Below are 9,924 nucleotides of genomic sequence, written 5' to 3'. Positions count from 1 at the left end.
TTTGTGTCGTTTTTTTAATTTCTTTACTTTGTAACTGAATTCTGGGGAAAAATGGGGCATAGAAAATAAGACTTTTCTTCTTTCTGCTCCTTTTTATTCAACATCGAAGAAGCTTTATGTTATCTTATCTTTTACAATTAATGGAATATATGAGTGAAATAAAAAAAAATGTAGGTGATACTTACTGTAAAATCCCATACAATTAAATAAAACACGCTCCCCCCCGCACCCAAAAAAAAATTCCAGTTTACCAGTACAGGTTGGTATCGAACGTCCCGAGAAAAAACCTGGATTTAAAAGCATTTACACCAGGGGTGTCAAACGTACGGCCCGAGAACACAACCTAAAGTTACAGTTTATAAAATAAAAAATAAAAACATAGACCAACATAAATCAAACATAAACTTGCTGAATACGACACACATTCAGCTACTGGTAACACAAACACATATGATGTGGATCTTCCTATAACTTCATTAACTGTGCCATACAATGCATTCTGGGAACAATATACTGTATATGCAAAACAGGTAGACATAACATGCCCGGAACGCAAAGTGTTGCCGCGTTCCATTTGCATTTGTGTTATTTTTTTAAACAATATATTTACAGTTGAGCCCCGCTATTTAGGGCTGGCCTGCACATCGTGTATAACTGACGAAGTGACTGCAATTGTTTTTAAGTTATATACCATGATTTTATCGGTCCGGCCCACTTAGTAAAATATTTTCCTCCATGTGGCCCTAGTTAATATAAGTTTGACACCCCTGATTTACACTGTATTCATATGTTTTGAATTTTTATTCATTCATATTATTCACTCTGATAATAAAGGTTACCAGAAAATTGGGGGACCGTATTATACGCAAGTACAGAGAAAAGCGTTATTTATGTATTTTTTATTTATTTTATTTGGGGGGGGGGTATTCACAGGACTATACAGTAATTGTGAGACCCCTTTGGTTGATCAAATGTTGGACACCAAAAGCTCTATTATTCTATTAAAATAAACATTGAAAATAAAAAATATATATATGGGTAGGAGACTTGCAATTGTTAGTGGAGTTATTGTTCTGTGTGTACACCACATTCTAAAGGCTGTGTGGGCTCTTATTTAGACTCAGCTAAGTGGTTAAAACAGGTGTGTGTATTCTGCTTTAGGTTAATTGAACTTTGTAGATGTGTGTGGATGTATGTCTATACCAGTGTTTGCCAAGCTTTATTGAGCCCAGGCATCAAATTTGCACAAGAAAAATGCAATGGCACAACTCCAAGCAAAAATACTGAAATACTGATTGTCCTCATTATACCAAGTTAGGTTTCGAAGAAGAAGAAGGTTTCAATATACTGTATTCCTCCCCTTATGCCTTCATACACCTCGTTTGCTTTTTCTAGTCTGAATAAGCTGATCGGTTTGTAAACAATGTCCAGTAAGCAGTGCAAACTTTTCATATTTCACATTTTATGCTTCCAATTTTTGGTAACAGTTTGGCGAAGACCGTTTTGTTTGTCCCTCCCCCCTTCCTCGCCCCCCCCCCCCCCCTCCCCCACACCCCTACCCCACCCCATCATTACAATGCTTCAGCGCTCAAGATAATGTCCATATATGGTTGGCTGTGTAAGATGTTGACTTCCCCTCATAGAGCCCTGATATCAACCCCATCAAACACCTTTGGGAAGAACAAGAATGAGAAAAGCAGCAGGACATTTTTTACGATAAACGTGGAGACTCTAAGGGCCTGCTCTCACTACTTTTCAACAGCTCCAACTACTGAGAACTGTGCTTGCATTGTGCACGTATCGAGAACGACTTATAATAACAAATGGCTAGTAAACCAAGTCGTGACACTATGAAATTGAACCAGCGTTCTCTGTACCAGGATGATAAAACTCAAGCACCTGAATAAAATTACGTTTTACACCTGCTGTTTTTTCACCAACTGTCAAAGTGCGTATTTGAATAAATGAGACAATACAGCATTACATACAGTATTAGTATAATGTTCTGATATTTTGACACATTGTAAATGCTATTGGTTATGCAAGCTTGCAGACGCACAAGGATGTGCACTAAACTGGAGACAGCAAGTAAATAGAAATTCTGACAGCTTTTGATTGCACTCTTTTTGAAGCAACAAAAAATGCAGGGAAGGAAAAATACACGTTCAGATGTTCAAACTGGAAACACATACAATCTCAGTGTTAATTAATATAATTTAAAGGGACATTCAGTGTTCCTTAGCGCCATCTAGTGGTCAAAGAATAGCATTAGAAGCACGCAGGAGCACGCACACTACGGTGGCTCAGAAAGACCACATTTCACAAGCCTACCACCAATTCTTTCAATTTTGCGTGAGCAAATGAGCATCTCGGTGAGCGACGGCGACATGGCAGCCGTTGTGAAGCCCGGCGAGCGACGGCTAAAGAATTAGCCTGAGCAGCTAACAAGGGCGGCTAACGGGAGTTAGTGGGAGCCATAGGCTGGAGTGGCTAACAAGAGCGGCTAGCAGAAGGAGCTAGTAATAATAAAGCTAGTCAAAGCTTGCGAGAGCAAAACAGAAGGTGACAAGCAACGGGCCTGAATCACAAGAGTTAGTGACGACCGGCTGTGGAAGGTAAGCTGGGGTCAACCCATTCGGGCTAACTGCATTCACAAAGTTGGCGGCGAAACATGGCAGCTCTAGTAAGGTGAGACTAAGTGATTACTAGATCTACGATATATATATATATATATATAACTACGTTTATGCGGTACAACATATTTATTTACATGCAATTGGCATAAACAGTCGGTTTTTAAAATGAATGAATTATTAGTTCACCACTAGATGGATTTTTTGTTTCAATTAATAAGAGTAGACTGAAATACATGACTCAACAACATACCCAATAACCTAATCATCTACCAACAAAATAGTTACTGTGAATACTTATTTTTTTAATAAAACAACATTGACTTCTTAAAAGAAAGGGAAGAAAAATGTGCATGGATCATTAAGGTTGCCCTGACATGTAAGGTAATGGTGGAAGAATACGAACGGATCTTCCCATTAGTCTTTGTGAGTGGGAGATAGAGGAGTATGCATGAGCTGGGGTCAGGCTCACGTGGTGAGCAAAACAAAGGGAAAAAATCATGTTGTCCACCTCCCCTAGACAAGCTATCGCCATCCATCATGAGTCCTCCTACTCCCGCGCGCCAGCTGCAGGCAAGATGGTCGCGTTCTATTTCACCCACCCATGTAGAAGCTGGTCTATATCAGTGGTCATGCTGACACACGCTCAGAGGCTACAGCATTCGCTACACCTGCACAATGTGATGAGAGCTAGTGAATCAAAAAGTACAAATATTTTGTTGCTTGGCTTTGTCTGACAATGTGAAAGAGCTACACAGTACATTTATTATACAATTGATATTGGTACATTTTGCTTACTTTATTTAGCTATATGAGAGGAGTACACAGCTATCCGTACACATCCATCCAAATATAATTTTTTTTACATTTTAGCTTCACTGAAGACTCTAAAATGTCCTGTGAAGAGCTAAGGTGTTAATCTGCTACTAGAAGATGTCAAATAAAGGGCTATTGTAAAAATATTTTTGGGCTAATTTCTACACTGAGCAGCTTTAAGTACTTCACTTACTTTGTAAATGGACCACAAAAGGTTGAAAACACTCTATTCTGAGACACTGATGTGTGAGGATTTAGATTTTCCAATAGGAAAACCGGAAAAAGAAAGAATCAATTCCAGTCTTACACTGCTGCTATATCTGTGAAACAAAAACAATTGTGTTCTCAACCCAACTTTGATGACGGTACACACACACAGTGATGAACGTTCAGTCTGGATTACTGCTTGTCCACTCACTAAAATGGTTCAGTAATTTATTTATTTTTTAATAGTAATACAAAAGTAAAAAGTTACACTGCTAAGAGTAAAAGTCAAACTTGAAACCAATAAAATACTTTTCTTTAATGTCTACTTAGCTGATCAAGACTGCATTTGCTGAGGCCTGCCGTAATGTCATGTATGACTGCGGTTCCAATTCATGTTTTTTCTTACAACTAATTGATTAATAGATAATTATTTTGAGTAATCATTTCTGTTATGATTCTTTGTCAACTTGACCCTTTTTCCAAAGTGCCTAAAACAAATAATAGTTTTTAAAAATGTAATTAAAAAGAATTAACTTCATTAATCACTTTCAATTAATATTTACATTTCATTGATCTACTACACTTACTAATACTAGTTTAATAAATAATTTTGCAATGGGTCAGTTTGACCTCAAGAGGGTTGATCGTTGGGCAAAGAGCTTTGAAGACTTCATGGCTAACAATTAGTGCTAAAATTCATAGAAACAGTCAAATAAATTCCCCGAAATATGTACTCACAGCAATATACTACTTCAAAAGGTCAGAAATTTTACAATGAGTCCTTTTGACTTGCAAGTACGACCTCGGTGGGGTTCCACTTGATCCCACTCTATTGCTTTGGCTTCTTCTTGAAATCAGTTCCTGGAGCGAAACAAACAAATTGTTCCTTTTAGCTGTAAAGACCTTGATCAATTCTTGATTAACCCTGATTACAAGAGAACATGTTTAGAGACCAATAAAATTAGTCTGTGTATTTGGAGAGGATTGCCCAGATGTGCTTGTTTCCCCACCAGTACCCCCTTGTTTGTATAATGTGTGTGCATAGCAGCCAGAGATGGTGTGAGGGTTTTCTTATCCGTCCCCGTGGCAGCAGGTGTGTAAATAACACCCTAATACAAATCTGTCTGAATGAAAGTGCTGCGGGCCCCAAGCGCCGCTCCTCGTCACACTCCCCGGCGTTCGTTAAGGTGGACTCCAACAGTGATCCCAGCTCATCTGCTCATCATCAGCGTGCCGGGCTCGACGGGTTCTTTCCCTCCCCTCGGGTCTCCTGGGGCACTCGTTATAATTCTGGGCCTGTAGGCCGCAAGTGTTTTGGGATATAATTGTGCCAAGTGTTCTGCTTCTGTGCAGGCTGACAGCTGAACCCAAATGAAATGCTTCACTGAGCCAGATTATAGGCCAGTGTGCCTCGTTGCTCTCACTGTTACCTGTTAGTAAGATGACTTTTTGGGAAAGTGGGACGAAATGCCCCCGAGCTACAAGGGAAATGTCAGAGGACGCTATGAAACAACCCCAGCAAAGACTTCTTCTTCTTTTTTTCTCAATCCAGGTAGTAAATGGATAGATGGGCAAAACGTGTGCTTGTGATCATTTGGCTCCGCCTTGATCATTTACTGGACATGTGTAATCACTCATGTGAGCAGTGGAAACTTTCCATTCTTGTCAATTATTCCATGTTCTATATATGCACGTGTGTGTAGAAGTTTTTTTTTTTTTTTTTTTTAAGATTCCATAATGTATGTAACTTGTGAAGCAACATTCATTTTTCAGACTGTTTGTTTTTTGGCATCCAATGCCTATTTGTTTTTATTTAGTGTAAACAAGCACAAATATTGACCCCATTAATTGCAAAAAGTTCCATTATGTGGTGCAGCTGGTTGGTGTGTTCGTCAGTTATTTGAAGAAGAGTTAAGATATTACTGTGTATGTATAGTAAATCTTGCTGGAAGCATAGCTGGTGAGAACTGCACATTTTAAATGTTATTATTCTTGCGCAACCTTTTTTTAAAGGGGAAGTCAATCCTTTCTTTTCTTTTTACAATAATATGTTCTATGCAGCCCCACTAGTCTTTAATATGGTATTCAGTTTTATCAATCTCATTTTGCCACTTGCTGTCGACTGAAAATGACATCACAGTTGCTCAGGTCTCAAGTAACAACCAATCAAAGCACAGCTTCAGAAAACAGTTGAGCTCTAATTGGTTGTTGCCTGAGCCCTGAGCAAAATGGCCGCCCTCTAATACACATAAAAACGTCTGGATTTTGCTTCATAACTCATATTCCAAAAATGTAATATTATTCAGAATGTTATGTATAGACTAGTGAGGTCACGTGTAGCATATTATTGTCAAGAAATGTTTGACCAGTTAAAAGACTAGTTTAGACAAAGGTCTCATTTATAGTGTAGCTGGCCAAGCAGTAAGAAGTATCCATCGTACAAAGCATACATACAAATACATTACATACAATGCAAGATGTGTGAATGCATTAACAGGCATTGTTCAATAGAATTCTCTTGTCTGTCCTTTAAAACAAAAGGAAAAGTTCCTAATGAATCAACCTCTGCCAAGGCACAACAAGAATTCTGAATAGCGTACTGTATGTACCTTTTCAACAGTACATTACCTTCTTAGCGTGACACGTCGCTCGCTATTGATGGATGAAGTACAAAAACAGCTGGGTGCTTTGTCCAATGTAATGTCCAACAGCCACCATTCCATTTTCTAAACCACTTATCGTCATTAGAGTCACAGGTGAGCTGGACCTTATCACAGCTGACTTTGGGCGAGAGGCTGAGTACGCCCAGCCATTCACAGGGCACAAAATGACAAACAACTATTCACACTCACATTCATACATATGAACAGGGTTGGGAGAGTTACTTTTAAAATGTAATCTGTTACAGTTACAATTTACCTGCTAAAAAAATGTAGTTAGTAACGTAATCCAAGTACCATAATATTAAAGTTATGTAACTGGATTACTTTTGGATTCCATCCATCCATCCATTTTCTGTACCGCTTGTCCTCACAAGGGTCGCGGGGGTTGCTGGAGCCTATTCCAGCTGGCTTCGGGCAGTAGGCGAGGTACACCCTGAACTGGTTGCCAGCCAATCGCAGGGCACACAGAGACGAACAACCATACTCACAATCACACCTATGGACAATTTGGAGTGTCCAATTCACCTGCCATGCATGTTTTTGGAATGTGGGAGGAAACCGGAGTACCCGGAGAAAACCCACGCAAGCACGGGGAGAACATGCAAACTCCACCCAGGAAGGCCGAAGCCTGGACTTGATCTCACAACCTTTGCACTGGGAGGCGGTCGTGCTAACCAGTCAGCCACCGTGCCGCCTACTTTTGGATTACTACAAAAAATAAATATCACCACAATATATATTCTATACAATGTGCCCCTGCTATTTGCGGGTGATAGGGACCCGGGCATCCTACAAATAGCAAAAATCCTTGTGTAATTAAAAAGCATGTAGGCTATTGGTTGATTGATTGATTGATTGATTGATTGATTGATTGATTGATTGATTGATTGATTGATTGATTGATTGATTGATTGATTGATTGATTGATTGATTGATTGATTGATTGATTGATTGATTGAAGGCCATATGCTGTTTTCAAACTGTCACTGAAAGCAACCACACCTCATAGATAGATAGATAGATAGATAGATAGATAGATAGATAGATAGATAGATAGATAGATAGATAGATAGATAGATAGATAGATAGATAGATAGATAGATAGATAGATAGATAGATATATAGATAGATAGATAGATAGATAGATAGATAGATAGACAGACATCCAATGAGGATGACGATGTGTGACATCAACTGCAAAATGAACTTTTATCCCAGTCATAAGTTTAGCCGTGCATATGTTGTGTATGATGTTTAAATAGTGAATTGGTGGGAGGAAGATTTGTTTGGAAGGTGTAACTCACATTGTGGTTGTAGGCTAGCGGGCTAGCTAGCAAGAAGCTACAGCGCGTAGCATGCCGCTGGACTCTTAGCTCAAACTTTCGCTCCGAGTAAGTTACAGTGAATACCGGTCGCCATTTCCTCCTCCCGTCCATGAAGCTTTTTCAAACTGCAGCATGTGGAGGACACGACTAGTCAGTTCGTTCGTTCCCACCTCCCCGACATGTAGCAACGGTCCCACGCTCTCTCTCTCTCTCTCTCTGTCTCTGTCTCTCTCTCTCTCTTTTGTGTCTGTCTCTCATCATCAAGTGATCCCCATTTTTAATAAATGTGCCTGTAATCTGATTACATGTTTTTTCCTGTAACTGTAATGGAATACAGTTTAAAAAAAAAATCTGATTATGTAACGGCGGTACATGTATTCCGTTACTCCCCAAGCCTGCATATGAACAATTGAAAGCCTTTCATTAACTCAAGATTAGATTAGATTAGATTAGATTAGATTAGATTAGATTAGATTAGATTAGATTAGATTAGATTAGATTAGATTAGATTAGATTAGATTAGATTAGATTAGATTAGATTAGATTCGATTCGATGAGAAGTACATTTTTGGGAATGTGGGAAGAACTCAGGAAAGCACAGAGAGAACATGCAAACATATAGAACATATCCAACATAAATTGCTGTGGTGGTTTTTGTGCCCCCAAAAAAAGGGGGAAAAAAGGGAAAAAAAGAAAAAAAAAGTAGTCATCCATGTAATGAAATAAAAGTTGATTCAAAAGCAATTTGTGTGTCTGGGTGATCAGTTTGAATAGTGAACTGAATGAAATCAAGCCGACTTCTTCCATCAGGGTCCTTTGAGGTTAGGTACTATTAATAATGCTGGGTCAGTTGAGGTTCAAGTAGGCTAACCAATAACATTTAAGTAAACTAATGGTCAACAGCAAAAACCTGTAGTCGCGGAATAACAGCAATATTGTAATGGTAACAATGGTTAACAAAAAGTAATGAAATTATGTAACTAAAACTAACATTGCAAACAATGTTTTCATTAACAAAACAGAAAAAAAAAGCTTTTTGTATTTGTTAATTAATATACATGAGCTGAGCTTTGGAGCTACAAAATACTTAGTGACCTTTTTTTATCTTAAACTTGAGAAAGACTCCATTTAAAAAAAAACTATTTAAAAAACTCAAACAAAAAACAACAACTTATAATTAAACTAATATAACGCTTCATCTGAGCAGATCAGCACAAAAGCGTATTGAATTTGTATGTGAAAGTGCAATTAACTCATCGCTGGCATCAGGCCAAAACCTGGTACCTCCCAAATCATCACTTTTCAGGAGACCCCAAAAACGGCATGTTTGTTCAACCACTATCATAGCATCATCAAAGAGAGCAGGCTGTTTTTAACACTTTAGATCGGTTAATCATTTGTAAAAATGACGCCCACACGTGCGCACTCAAAGTATGGATTTTTGCAAAAATATCAAATTTGCCAAAATGTGGCTTATGAGGTTTCGGCCCAACGCCAGCATTATGCTAACGCATTCCTAAAGTCAGAATTAATGTAAATATTTGTATGAAAAACACTTATATACCATAAATACCGTATAAAAATTTCTAAAGAAAACCAGTAAGTGCAGAGGCAACTACGAGTGCCTTTTGTGCTGCCTCAGCACATATTCTTACACTTATGCAAAAACAAATTAATCGTAAGCCATTCGTAACCTTGAAATGTCAAATGTCATTTTATCAAGGTCATCAAAACATTACCGTCTACAACTATCTTCTAAAACGAGCATATTGGGAAGTAAAAATGATGGATTTGCCTTTGCTCTCAATAGTGATAATGAAATAGCCAGTTAGTCAATAAGCTGATTTGCAGTATAACATTTTGGTTTGACTGGTTTACAACGTGTTGGCTATAAATGATCCTCTGGCTTGTGTGTGGTGGTTAGACAGCTTCTGATCCTAGCACGTTTGCTTTGAAGTTCTGAGATTTTCGAAATTTTATCTCAGGCCTTCCCGTGTGGAGTTTTGGCCGAGCTTGCGTTCGTTTTCTTCGGTTACTCTGGTTTCCCCCCCCCCCCCCCCCCATTTCAAAAACATGCATCAGAGCTTCATTGTCCAGTGGAGTTTAGTTGTATTAACCTTTTTGTACAATACATTTACATTCGATCTTTGAACTTGTCTTTTTTAAGCAAAAATTACTTGGAACAAAATTACTTGGAACAAGAAAAACTGTCTGCAGCCATTAAAACTATATGGCGAACATGTGGCAAATGTCTTTGCGACAGAGCGAACCCTAACAAAC

This window comes from Leptonotus elevatus, chromosome 7, assembly GCF_054856555.1.
Source record: "Leptonotus elevatus isolate MCC_2025b chromosome 7, RoL_Lele_1.0, whole genome shotgun sequence".
NCBI lineage: Eukaryota > Metazoa > Chordata > Actinopteri > Syngnathiformes > Syngnathidae > Leptonotus > Leptonotus elevatus.
This window is presented reverse-complemented; position numbering follows the sequence as displayed.